The sequence below is a fragment of the Phyllobates terribilis genome, unplaced genomic scaffold (assembly GCF_046119375.1).
Source record: "Phyllobates terribilis strain yellow unplaced genomic scaffold, ASM4611937v1 Scaffold_1268__1_contigs__length_339053, whole genome shotgun sequence".
Classification (NCBI taxonomy): domain Eukaryota; kingdom Metazoa; phylum Chordata; class Amphibia; order Anura; family Dendrobatidae; genus Phyllobates; species Phyllobates terribilis.
In genome coordinates this window covers 1-13,096 of record NW_027364028.1, presented here as the reverse complement: position 1 = coordinate 13,096, position 13,096 = coordinate 1, and the positions used below count along the sequence as shown (strand labels likewise).

The window sequence follows — 13,096 nt, the reverse complement described above, 5'->3', positions numbered from 1 at the left end:
GGAGGCCTACAACTACGCCTGGCCAGGGGAGATCCCATCTGCTCAAGGACTGACCAGGCCCCGTTCGCTAGCAAGTACTCCGGGAGGGTCTATCGTTGTTACCAGTAAAGACCCTGAACTACACCGTACCGTCTCTGAGTGGTTCCTGCTACCCCCATCATCCACGTCGGCTGCCCTGAGACCATACCCCTCCCGTTGGGGGTTATACTATCACGCTGCATAATCCTACCATCGGCCTCAGCGGTCTGCCCCGCAGCAGCAGCTCCCTGGCTGCACTCAACGGGTGGCGTAGTCATCAACTATTTACTACTAGTAGACTGCCGTCCAGTTTGACTCCCTGGGCACGGACCGGGTCACCGCCACGAGACTACAACCCTCCACGGATCCGGCTCCGGGTAAGCTCCCGCGTGCGCACCGCAGCGCGACACAGGCCCAGGGGCGCGTCAACTTTGGCGTAGTCGGCAGGATCTCGTGCCCGCAACCACCGGGTACTGCGTGCCTGAAAAGCAAAGACTGTTCAAACTTACCAGTGGTGAAGATTCCCGCTATTCGTGGAGGTTTCCCGCCATCCGGCGCCATCTTCTACCTTCTTCCCGCCATCCGCGAAGTTTTCCCGCCATCCGGCGCCATCTTCGACCTTCTTCCCGCCATCCGTGGAGTTTTCCCGCCATTGGACGCCATCTTGAGGACGCCGCGCGGGAAGAAGAGGGGCGTGGACTCCGAAAGCGCGCGAGAACTGAAGCCCCGCCTCACGTCCGGACGTTGCGTAAGGTCCTGGAAGGAGCCCAGCAGACGCCGACGTCACAGGAGCGCGACGCCAGTTCCTCTACCCCGACGATTGACTGCGGAGCCGCGGCCTACGGAAGAGGATCTCCGGAAGGTAGGCCACGGTCCACTAGGGGGGAGGAGGACACCAGGAACGGACAGCAAGATGGCGGACCGGCAGCAGACTAAGCTGCCCAGCATCGGCAGTGCCCCAGTCGTCGCCGGCCCCGACCAGCGCCGGGAGAAGACGCGTGACGCAGGAGCGGTCGCGGGAGCAGGTAAGAGGAGTCTCCCTGTCCCGGACGCTGCCAGCGTCAGCCTGCTCCCGGGCCCCCTGGTGGAGCCGCCGATTTCGGGCGCTGCAGACACCGACCTGCTCCAGCCCCCGCAACAAGCCCTGCGGCCAAGCCCTCCAGCCCTGGGCACTACCACCACCAGCCCGCACCCAGGCCCAAAGTTGCACCCTCTGACCCCGGGCGTCATCAACGGCGACCCTCTCCACGCCTGGTCGCAAGGCCTGAACTCCCCAGGTGCAAAAGGACTGTACGCCCTCCACGTTAACCAAGGAGGAGCTGCAGTACTACCAATACGAGGAAAGCCAAGAGGACCCGGACGGGTCTGAAGCCTACACACAAGAAGGAGCAGGAGGATGCCGTTACTGAAGTACGGTAAAGTGGAACTGTACATAGTTACCCGTAGGGGTACTTGTGTTGCTAATTAAAATATGGTCCCCGTTGGTACAAGTGTGAACTGTTCCCGTGTGTCCCCTATCCTTAACCAGGCTGAGGACTGTGAGCAGCCATCCCATCTCCCCACAGGCTGAGGACTGTGAGCAGCCAATCCTTATCCCCACTGGCCGAGGACTGAGAGCGGCCATATCTTGTAAATATTATGTGTTTCCAGTTATTTATAGGAGTCCTTGGTGGATTTACCGGGAATCCTTTGTACAGTTAGTGGAGCGTAACCCAGGATGGACTAAAAGACTGTTAAGGACTCGGGGTAGGACAGACCCCTACCTGGTTACGTCTCCCTGTTTTGGTGAAATGGACACCTTGCTTTCTTCAAAGACTGCACCCGGTTACGGACACGCCGTGACCAGCTTTATGCGTTTCCTTATTGTAATGTTATTGTTTATACTTTGTTATGTTACAAAAATATGTTTAGTCCCGGACTACTAAATTTCACTAGGGGGGAATGTGACACCCCAGGGGTCTGGTTGCCACAGTGATAGAGATATTACGTCTGAGAGCAGGTGGGAGGTCCTTTGGTCAGGGATCCTGTGCATGCCACACCTCCTGCCCAGTCTTGGGAGGGGAAGGACTTCCCCTATATAAACCTGGGGCTGAGGCAGAGTAGGGAGTTCTGAGAGGAGAAGACAGGGAGCAGAGCTGCTCTATGGGCTCTGCTCCACAGGCAGGCCCTGTCCAGGGGCCTGAGCCTGGAGACAAGTGGAGTAGAGACAAGAAGCAGCATAGGAAACAGCAGAGTTACAAGGAGTCAGGGGCTGGCAGCTGCAGAGCTCGCCCTGACTAAGAAGACTTCTTTCCGGACCCGGAGTCCGAGGCTGTGGGGGCTAACTCTTACCCAGCAGCAGAATCCGTCAGGCAGGGGATTTCAGGTCCTCTGGCCCAGAAGCCCGAAGGCACGGTCACACGCGTGGGACCAGCACCGCCATCGTGGAGCGGAAGCCATTAGAAGGCCCCGAGTCACCGGCCATACGGGTGAGCACCACACGGTACACTCAGGGACGTGGGCTACTTACATCAGCTTCTAGCAAGGTAGCCAGAAGAGTACAGTCAGTTTGGGAGGCCTACAACTACGCCTGGCCAGGGGAGATCCCATCTGCTCAAGGACTGACCAGGCCCCGTTCGCTAGCAAGTACTCCGGGAGGGTCTATCGTTGTTACCAGTAAAGACCCTGAACTACACCGTACCGTCTCTGAGTGGTTCCTGCTACCCCCATCATCCACGTCGGCTGCCCTGAGACCATACCCCTCCCGTTGGGGGTTATACTATCACGCTGCATAATCCTACCATCGGCCTCAGCGGTCTGCCCCGCAGCAGCAGCTCCCTGGCTGCACTCAACGGGTGGCGTAGTCATCAACTATTTACTACTAGTAGACTGCCGTCCAGTTTGACTCCCTGGGCACGGACCGGGTCACCGCCACGAGACTACAACCCTCCACGGATCCGGCTCCGGGTAAGCTCCCGCGTGCGTACCGCAGCGCGACACAGGCCCAGGGGCGCGTCAATTACATACCTCTCCTGCTGCTGCTGCTGCTGGCTGTCCAGCAGCAGACTGAAGGTGGCTGCTGCTGTGCACAGGTATATAAAGGCTCAGAGCCTATTATGACACGCGCAGCCAGCGTTCCATTGCCACATTCCATCTACTGCAGGCAGGATACCTGGCTGGCTGAATGTCGCTGAGAAGCTCACAGAGACCGCCATAAGCAACAGTTTAACAGAATGCCACAGACTAATCAACCAAACTTTTTGGGTTGGGTTCTCTTTTATAGTCTGCAGGCATTAAATGAAAGAAGTCAGTGTTCCAGCAGAAGGAGACAACGTTTCAGAAAAGGCATTGTAGCAAACCAAAAAAGAAATTTTAAGCGCAGCAGAGTAACCAGCGCACATACCTGTTAGCTCAGGTGAGTTTAAAAGGCTGCTGTTGATAACAAGGGCATTTGCTAAATAGATGGTGTGTGTGCAACAATATACTGAAAGGTCAATTATATTGTGCAGCTTATCTCACCACCTGTAGTTATTTAGGTGAAAGCTCCAAAATGCTTGCCTAATATGTCTGTTTATCCAAAAGGAAGTAAAAAGGGAGAGCTAGAAAGATAGCATTGCATCACATTACATGGCAATGCAATGCACAGTTGCTGAAGTTGAACCAAAATGAGCTTGTAATCTGGCTTCTGCAACTTTGAACATGAAAAATCCAATGAGGAGAAGAAAAGCAAAGCCAAAGAGTCCATCCCAAAATCCGACAAACAAGCAAAATGAACAAAAAACATTGAATTCAATTCTTTCTGATTTTAGAAACTGCATTAAAGAAGGGGTGCACCGGTCATGGAGATACTGCAATACCAGGTCAATGCGTGGAGTGGACAGAGCAAGCTCTTTTTCCATCTCCCTGTTCTAAAAATCCATTTAATATATGGTCCCCAGATAGGGGACGTATCAGATATTAAACTGATAAGAACAGATACTACACTTGATCTTAGCCAAAAGGCCGAGAAGCGATAACCAGAATTGGTTTCAAACTACGGAGCCACCCAAGGATCCTGAAAAGTCCATTTGTGGAGATGAGCTCCTGGACTCCCGTTAAGAAGACATGTTGTCAACCTCTAGATCCCTTACATGCCTGCACTTTTCGGCTTGCTGCTGCTGCAATCCACGCGTTTTAGATCTGCAAAACTCCACCTCTTTAAACACAGCACCTTCACCCCCTGCTGTTCCCACCCGCCTCAACACCGTTGGAAGGGAGGAGAACCAATTAAGGCGGGGGGTGGGGTGGAACGAGCAGCTGTCTACCCTTAGCAGGAGGGCTCCTGATTACATACCTCTCCTGCTGCTGCTGCTGCTGGCTGTCCAGCAGCAGACTGAAGGTGGCTGCTGCTGTGCACAGGTATATAAAGGCTCAGAACCTATTATGACACGCGCAGCCAGCGTTCCATTGCCAAATTCCATCTACTGCAGGCAGGATACCTGGCTGGCTGAATGTCGCTGAGAAGCTCACAGAGACCGCCATAAGCAACAGTTTAACAGAATGCCACAGACTAATCAACCAAACTTTTTGGGTTGGGTTCTCTTTTATAGTCTGCAGGCATTAAATGAAAGAAGTCAGTGTTCCAGCAGAAGGAGACAACGTTTCAGAAAAGGCATTGTAGCAAACCAAAAAAGAAATTTTAAGCGCAGCAGAGTAACCAGCGCACATACCTGTTAGCTCAGGTGAGTTTAAAAGGCTGCTGTTAATAACAAGGGCATTTGCTAAATAGATGGTGTGTGTGCAACAATATACTGAAAGGTCAATTATATTGTGCAGCTTATCTCACCACCTGTAGTTATTTAGGTGAAAACTCCAAAATGCTTGCCTAATATGTCTGTTTATCCAAAAGGAAGTAAAAAGGGAGAGCTAGAAAGATAGCATTGCATCACATTACATGGCAATGCAATGCACAGTTGCTGAAGTTGAACCAAAATGAGCTTGTAATCTGGCTTCTGCAACTTTGAACATGAAAAATCCAATGAGGAGAAGAAAAGCAAAGCCAAAGAGTCCATCCCAAAATCCGACAAACAAGCAAAATGAACAAAAAACATTGAATTCAATTCTTTCTGATTTTAGAAACTGCATTAAAGAAGGGGTGCACCGGTCCTGGAGATACTGCAATACCAGGTCAATGCGTGGAGTGGACAGAGCAAGCTCTTTTTCCATCTCCCTGTTCTAAAAATCCATTTAATATATGGTCCCCAGATAGGGGACGTATCAGATATTAAACTGATAAGAACAGATACTACACTTGATCTTAGCCAAAAGGCCGAGAAGCGATAACCAGAATTGGTTTCAAACTACGGAGCCACCCAAGGATCCTGAAAAGTCCATTTGTGGAGATGAGCTCCTGGACTCCCGTTAAGAAGACATGTTGTCAACCTCTAGATCCCTTACATGCCTGCACTTTTCGGCTTGCTGCTGCTGCAATCCACGCGTTTTAGATCTGCATAACTCCACCTCTTTAAACACAGCACCTTCACCCCCTGCTGTTCCCACCCGCCTCAACACCGTTGGAAGGGAGGAGAACCAATTAAGGCGGGGGGTGGGGTGGAACGAGCAGCTGTCTACCCTTAGCAGGAGGGCTCCTGATTACATACCTCTCCTGCTGCTGCTGCTGCTGGCTGTCCAGCAGCAGACTGAAGGTGGCTGCTGCTGTGCACAGGTATATAAAGGCTCAGAGCCTATTATGACACGCGCAGCCAGCGTTCCATTGCCACATTCCATCTACTGCAGGCAGGATACCTGGCTGGCTGAATGTCGCTGAGAAGCTCACAGAGACCGCCATAAGCAACAGTTTAACAGAATGCCACAGACTAATCAACCAAACTTTTTGGGTTGGGTTCTCTTTTATAGTCTGCAGGCATTAAATGAAAGAAGTCAGTGTTCCAGCAGAAGGAGACAACGTTTCAGAAAAGGCATTGTAGCAAACCAAAAAAGAAATTTTAAGCGCAGCAGAGTAACCAGCGCACATACCTGTTAGCTCAGGTGAGTTTAAAAGGCTGCTGTTGATAACAAGGGCATTTGCTAAATAGATGGTGTGTGTGCAACAATATACTGAAAGGTCAATTATATTGTGCAGCTTATCTCACCACCTGTAGTTATTTAGGTGAAAGCTCCAAAATGCTTGCCTAATATGTCTGTTTATCCAAAAGGAAGTAAAAAGGGAGAGCTAGAAAGATAGCATTGCATCACATTACATGGCAATGCAATGCACAGTTGCTGAAGTTGAACCAAAATGAGCTTGTAATCTGGCTTCTGCAACTTTGAACATGAAAAATCCAATGAGGAGAAGAAAAGCAAAGCCAAAGAGTCCATCCCAAAATCCGACAAACAAGCAAAATGAACAAAAAACATTGAATTCAATTCTTTCTGATTTTAGAAACTGCATTAAAGAAGGGGTGCTCCGGTCCTGGAGATACTGCAATACCAGGTCAATGCGTGGAGTGGACAGAGCAAGCTCTTTTTCCATCTCCCTGTTCTAAAAATCCATTTAATATATGGTCCCCAGATAGGGGACGTATCAGATATTAAACTGATAAGAACAGATACTACACTTGATCTTAGCCAAAAGGCCGAGAAGCGATAACCAGAATTGGTTTCAAACTACGGAGCCACCCAAGGATCCTGAAAAGTCCATTTGTGGAGATGAGCTCCTGGACTCCCGTTAAGAAGACATGTTGTCAACCTCTAGATCCCTTACATGCCTGCACTTTTCGGCTTGCTGCTGCTGCAATCCACGCGTTTTAGATCTGCATAACTCCACCTCTTTAAACACAGCACCTTCACCCCCTGCTGTTCCCACCCGCCTCAACACCGTTGGAAGGGAGGAGAACCAATTAAGGCGGGGGGTGGGGTGGAACGAGCAGCTGTCTACCCTTAGCAGGAGGGCTCCTGATTACATACCTCTCCTGCTGCTGCTGCTGCTGGCTGTCCAGCAGCAGACTGAAGGTGGCTGCTGCTGTGCACAGGTATATAAAGGCTCAGAGCCTATTATGACACGCGCAGCCAGCGTTCCATTGCCACATTCCATCTACTGCAGGCAGGATACCTGGCTGGCTGAATGTCGCTGAGAAGCTCACAGAGACCGCCATAAGCAACAGTTTAACAGAATGCCACAGACTAATCAACCAAACTTTTTGGGTTGGGTTCTCTTTTATAGTCTGCAGGCATTAAATGAAAGAAGTCAGTGTTCCAGCAGAAGGAGACAACGTTTCAGAAAAGGCATTGTAGCAAACCAAAAAAGAAATTTTAAGCGCAGCAGAGTAACCAGCGCACATACCTGTTAGCTCAGTTGAGTTTAAAAGGCTGCTGTTGATAACAAGGGCATTTGCTAAATAGATGGTGTGTGTGCAACAATATACTGAAAGGTCAATTATATTGTGCAGCTTATCTCACCACCTGTAGTTATTTAGGTGAAAGCTCCAAAATGCTTGCCTAATATGTCTGTTTATCCAAAAGGAAGTAAAAAGGGAGAGCTAGAAAGATAGCATTGCATCACATTACATGGCAATGCAATGCACAGTTGCTGAAGTTGAACCAAAATGAGCTTGTAATCTGGCTTCTGCAACTTTGAACATGAAAAATCCAATGAGGAGAAGAAAAGCAAAGCCAAAGAGTCCATCCCAAAATCCGACAAACAAGCGAAATGAACAAAAAACATTGAATTCAATTCTTTCTGATTTTAGAAACTGCATTAAAGAAGGGGTGCACCGGTCCTGGAGATACTGCAATACCAGGTCAATGCGTGGAGTGGACAGAGCAAGCTCTTTTTCCATCTCCCTGTTCTAAAAATCCATTTAATATATGGTCCCCAGATAGGGGACGTATCAGATATTAAACTGATAAGAACAGATACTACACTTGATCTTAGCCAAAAGGCCGAGAAGCGATAACCAGAATTGGTTTCAAACTACGGAGCCACCCAAGGATCCTGAAAAGTCCATTTGTGGAGATGAGCTCCTGGACTCCCGTTAAGAAGACATGTTGTCAACCTCTAGATCCCTTACATGCCTGCACTTTTCGGCTTGCTGCTGCTGCAATCCACGCGTTTTAGATCTGCATAACTCCACCTCTTTAAACACAGCACCTTCACCCCCTGCTGTTCCCACCCGCCTCAACACCGTTGGAAGGGAGGAGAACCAATTAAGGCGGGGGGTGGGGTGGAACGAGCAGCTGTCTACCCTTAGCAGGAGGGCTCCTGATTACATACCTCTCCTGCTGCTGCTGCTGCTGGCTGTCCAGCAGCAGACTGAAGGTGGCTGCTGCTGTGCACAGGTATATAAAGGCTCAGAGCCTATTATGACATGCGCAGCCAGCGTTCCATTGCCACATTCCATCTACTGCAGGCAGGATACCTGGCTGGCTGAATGTCGCTGAGAAGCTCACAGAGACCGCCATAAGCAACAGTTTAACAGAATGCCACAGACTAATCAACCAAACTTTTTGGGTTGGGTTCTCTTTTATAGTCTGCAGGCATTAAATGAAAGAAGTCAGTGTTCCAGCAGAAGGAGACAACGTTTCAGAAAAGGCATTGTAGCAAACCAAAAAAGAAATTTTAAGCGCAGCAGAGTAACCAGCGCACATACCTGTTAGCTCAGGTGAGTTTAAAAGGCTGCTGTTGATAACAAGGGCATTTGCTAAATAGATGGTGTGTGTGCAACAATATACTGAAAGGTCAATTATATTGTGCAGCTTATCTCACCACCTGTAGTTATTTAGGTGAAAGCTCCAAAATGCTTGCCTAATATGTCTGTTTATCCAAAAGGAAGTAAAAAGGGAGAGCTAGAAAGATAGCATTGCATCACATTACATGGCAATGCAATGCACAGTTGCTGAAGTTGAACCAAAATGAGCTTGTAATCTGGCTTCTGCAACTTTGAACATGAAAAATCCAATGAGGAGAAGAAAAGCAAAGCCAAAGAGTCCATCCCAAAATCCGACAAACAAGCAAAATGAACAAAAAACATTGAATTCAATTCTTTCTGATTTTAGAAACTGCATTAAAGAAGGGGTGCTCCGGTCCTGGAGATACTGCAATACCAGGTCAATGCGTGGAGTGGACAGAGCAAGCTCTTTTTCCATCTCCCTGTTCTAAAAATCCATTTAATATATGGTCCCCAGATAGGGGACGTATCAGATATTAAACTGATAAGAACAGATACTACACTTGATCTTAGCCAAAAGGCCGAGAAGCGATAACCAGAATTGGTTTCAAACTACGGAGCCACCCAAGGATCCTGAAAAGTCCATTTGTGGAGATGAGCTCCTGGACTCCCGTTAAGAAGACATGTTGTCAACCTCTAGATCCCTTACATGCCTGCACTTTTCGGCTTGCTGCTGCTGCAATCCACGCGTTTTAGATCTGCATAACTCCACCTCTTTAAACACAGCACCTTCACCCCCTGCTGTTCCCACCCGCCTCAACACCGTTGGAAGGGAGGAGAACCAATTAAGGCGGGGGGTGGGGTGGAACGAGCAGCTGTCTACCCTTAGCAGGAGGGCTCCTGATTACATACCTCTCCTGCTGCTGCTGCTGCTGGCTGTCCAGCAGCAGACTGAAGGTGGCTGCTGCTGTGCACAGGTATATAAAGGCTCAGAGCCTATTATGACACGCGCAGCCAGCGTTCCATTGCCACATTCCATCTACTGCAGGCAGGATACCTGGCTGGCTGAATGTCGCTGAGAAGCTCACAGAGACCGCCATAAGCAACAGTTTAACAGAATGCCACAGACTAATCAACCAAACTTTTTGGGTTGGGTTCTCTTTTATAGACTGCAGGCATTAAATGAAAGAAGTCAGTGTTCCAGCAGAAGGAGACAACGTTTCAGAAAAGGCATTGTAGCAAACCAAAAAAGAAATTTTAAGCGCAGCAGAGTAACCAGCGCACATACCTGTTAGCTCAGGTGAGTTTAAAAGGCTGCTGTTGATAACAAGGGCATTTGCTAAATAGATGGTGTGTGTGCAACAATATACTGAAAGGTCAATTATATTGTGCAGCTTATCTCACCACCTGTAGTTATTTAGGTGAAAGCTCCAAAATGCTTGCCTAATATGTCTGTTTATCCAAAAGGAAGTAAAAAGGGAGAGCTAGAAAGATAGCATTGCATCACATTACATGGCAATGCAATGCACAGTTGCTGAAGTTGAACCAAAATGAGCTTGTAATCTGGCTTCTGCAACTTTGAACATGAAAAATCCAATGAGGAGAAGAAAAGCAAAGCCAAAGAGTCCATCCCAAAATCCGACAAACAAGCGAAATGAACAAAAAACATTGAATTCAATTCTTTCTGATTTTAGAAACTGCATTAAAGAAGGGGTGCACCGGTCCTGGAGATACTGCAATACCAGGTCAATGCGTGGAGTGGACAGAGCAAGCTCTTTTTCCATCTCCCTGTTCTAAAAATCCATTTAATATATGGTCCCCAGATAGGGGACGTATCAGATATTAAACTGATAAGAACAGATACTACACTTGATCTTAGCCAAAAGGCCGAGAAGCGATAACCAGAATTGGTTTCAAACTACGGAGCCACCCAAGGATCCTGAAAAGTCCATTTGTGGAGATGAGCTCCTGGACTCCCGTTAAGAAGACATGTTGTCAACCTCTAGATCCCTTACATGCCTGCACTTTTCGGCTTGCTGCTGCTGCAATCCACGCGTTTTAGATCTGCATAACTCCACCTCTTTAAACACAGCACCTTCACCCCCTGCTGTTCCCACCCGCCTCAACACCGTTGGAAGGGAGGAGAACCAATTAAGGCGGGGGGTGGGGTGGAACGAGCAGCTGTCTACCCTTAGCAGGAGGGCTCCTGATTACATACCTCTCCTGCTGCTGCTGCTGCTGGCTGTCCAGCAGCAGACTGAAGGTGGCTGCTGCTGTGCACAGGTATATAAAGGCTCAGAGCCTATTATGACACGCGCAGCCAGCGTTCCATTGCCACATTCCATCTACTGCAGGCAGGATACCTGGCTGGCTGAATGTCGCTGAGAAGCTCACAGAGACCGCCATAAGCAACAGTTTAACAGAATGCCACAGACTAATCAACCAAACTTTTTGGGTTGGGTTCTCTTTTATAGTCTGCAGGCATTAAATGAAAGAAGTCAGTGTTCCAGCAGAAGGAGACAACGTTTCAGAAAAGGCATTGTAGCAAACCAAAAAAGAAATTTTAAGCGCAGCAGAGTAACCAGCGCACATACCTGTTAGCTCAGGTGAGTTTAAAAGGCTGCTGTTGATAACAAGGGCATTTGCTAAATAGATGGTGTGTGTGCAACAATATACTGAAAGGTCAATTATATTGTGCAGCTTATCTCACCACCTGTAGTTATTTAGGTGAAAGCTCCAAAATGCTTGCCTAATATGTCTGTTTATCCAAAAGGAAGTAAAAAGGGAGAGCTAGAAAGATAGCATTGCATCACATTACATGGCAATGCAATGCACAGTTGCTGAAGTTGAACCAAAATGAGCTTGTAATCTGGCTTCTGCAACTTTGAACATGAAAAATCCAATGAGGAGAAGAAAAGCAAAGCCAAAGAGTCCATCCCAAAATCCGACAAACAAGCAAAATGAACAAAAAACATTGAATTCAATTCTTTCTGATTTTAGAAACTGCATTAAAGAAGGGGTGCACCGGTCCTGGAGATACTGCAATACCAGGTCAATGCGTGGAGTGGACAGAGCAAGCTCTTTTTCCATCTCCCTGTTCTAAAAATCCATTTAATATATGGTCCCCAGATAGGGGACGTATCAGATATTAAACTGATAAGAACAGATACTACACTTGATCTTAGCCAAAAGGCCGAGAAGCGATAACCAGAATTGGTTTCAAACTACGGAGCCACCCAAGGATCCTGAAAAGTCCATTTGTGGAGATGAGCTCCTGGACTCCCGTTAAGAAGACATGTTGTCAACCTCTAGATCCCTTACATGCCTGCACTTTTCGGCTTGCTGCTGCTGCAATCCACGCGTTTTAGATCTGCATAACTCCACCTCTTTAAACACAGCACCTTCACCCCCTGCTGTTCCCACCCGCCTCAACACCGTTGGAAGGGAGGAGAACCAATTAAGGCGGGGGGTGGGGTGGAACGAGCAGCTGTCTACCCTTAGCAGGAGGGCTCCTGATTACATACCTCTCCTGCTGCTGCTGCTGCTGGCTGTCCAGCAGCAGACTGAAGGTGGCTGCTGCTGTGCACAGGTATATAAAGGCTCAGAGCCTATTATGACACGCGCAGCCAGCGTTCCATTGCCACATTCCATCTACTGCAGGCAGGATACCTGGCTGGCTGAATGTCGCTGAGAAGCTCACAGAGACCGCCATAAGCAACAGTTTAACAGAATGCCACAGACTAATCAACCAAACTTTTTGGGTTGGGTTCTCTTTTATAGTCTGCAGGCATTAAATGAAAGAAGTCAGTGTTCCAGCAGAAGGAGACAACGTTTCAGAAAAGGCATTGAAAAAAAAGCAAACCAAAAAAGAAATTTTAAGCGCAGCAGAGTAACCAGCGCACATACCTGTTAGCTCAGGTGAGTTTAAAAGGCTGCTGTTGATAACAAGGGCATTTGCTAAATAGATGGTGTGTGTGCAACAATATACTGAAAGGTCAATTATATTGTGCAGCTTATCTCACCACCTGTAGTTATTTAGGTGAAAGCTCCAAAATGCTTGCCTAATATGTCTGTTTATCCAAAAGGAAGTAAAAAGGGAGAGCTAGAAAGATAGCATTGCATCACATTACATGGCAATGCAATGCACAGTTGCTGAAGTTGAACCAAAATGAGCTTGTAATCTGGCTTCTGCAACTTTGAACATGAAAAATCCAATGAGGAGAAGAAAAGCAAAGCCAAAGAGTCCATCCCAAAATCCGACAAACAAGCAAAATGAACAAAAAACATTGAATTCAATTCTTTCTGATTTTAGAAACTGCATTAAAGAAGGGGTGCACCGGTCCTGGAGATACTGCAATACCAGGTCAATGCGTGGAGTGGACAGAGCAAGCTCTTTTTCCATCTCCCTGTTCTAAAAATCCATTTAATATATGGTCCCCAGATAGGGGACGTAT

General features: G+C 48.0%; 7 non-coding genes and 1 pseudogene across 7 annotated transcripts; all 8 read right to left on the bottom strand.

The window, feature by feature from the left end:
- Positions 1–3,820: 3,820 nt before the first annotated feature.
- LOC141243703 (U2 spliceosomal RNA) lies at positions 3,821–4,011 on the bottom strand. The gene has a single exon (XR_012307756.1). It is a non-coding gene; the product is annotated as a U2 spliceosomal RNA (small nuclear RNA).
- Positions 4,012–5,126: 1,115 nt separating this feature from the next.
- LOC141243636 (U2 spliceosomal RNA) lies at positions 5,127–5,317 on the bottom strand. The gene has a single exon (XR_012307693.1). It is a non-coding gene; the product is annotated as a U2 spliceosomal RNA (small nuclear RNA).
- A 1,115-nt stretch (positions 5,318–6,432) lies between these two features.
- On the bottom strand, positions 6,433–6,623 carry LOC141243708 (U2 spliceosomal RNA). Its single transcript, XR_012307761.1, has one exon. It is a non-coding gene; the product is annotated as a U2 spliceosomal RNA (small nuclear RNA).
- A 1,115-nt stretch (positions 6,624–7,738) lies between these two features.
- On the bottom strand, positions 7,739–7,929 carry LOC141243624 (U2 spliceosomal RNA). The gene has a single exon (XR_012307682.1). It is a non-coding gene; the product is annotated as a U2 spliceosomal RNA (small nuclear RNA).
- A 1,115-nt stretch (positions 7,930–9,044) lies between these two features.
- LOC141243707 (U2 spliceosomal RNA) lies at positions 9,045–9,235 on the bottom strand. The gene has a single exon (XR_012307760.1). It is a non-coding gene; the product is annotated as a U2 spliceosomal RNA (small nuclear RNA).
- A 1,115-nt stretch (positions 9,236–10,350) lies between these two features.
- Positions 10,351–10,541, bottom strand: LOC141243612 (U2 spliceosomal RNA). The gene has a single exon (XR_012307671.1). It is a non-coding gene; the product is annotated as a U2 spliceosomal RNA (small nuclear RNA).
- A 1,115-nt stretch (positions 10,542–11,656) lies between these two features.
- Positions 11,657–11,847, bottom strand: LOC141243817 (U2 spliceosomal RNA). The gene has a single exon (XR_012307838.1). It is a non-coding gene; the product is annotated as a U2 spliceosomal RNA (small nuclear RNA).
- Positions 11,848–12,968: 1,121 nt separating this feature from the next.
- Positions 12,969–13,096, bottom strand: LOC141243765 (U2 spliceosomal RNA; annotated as a pseudogene; the record flags this gene model as incomplete).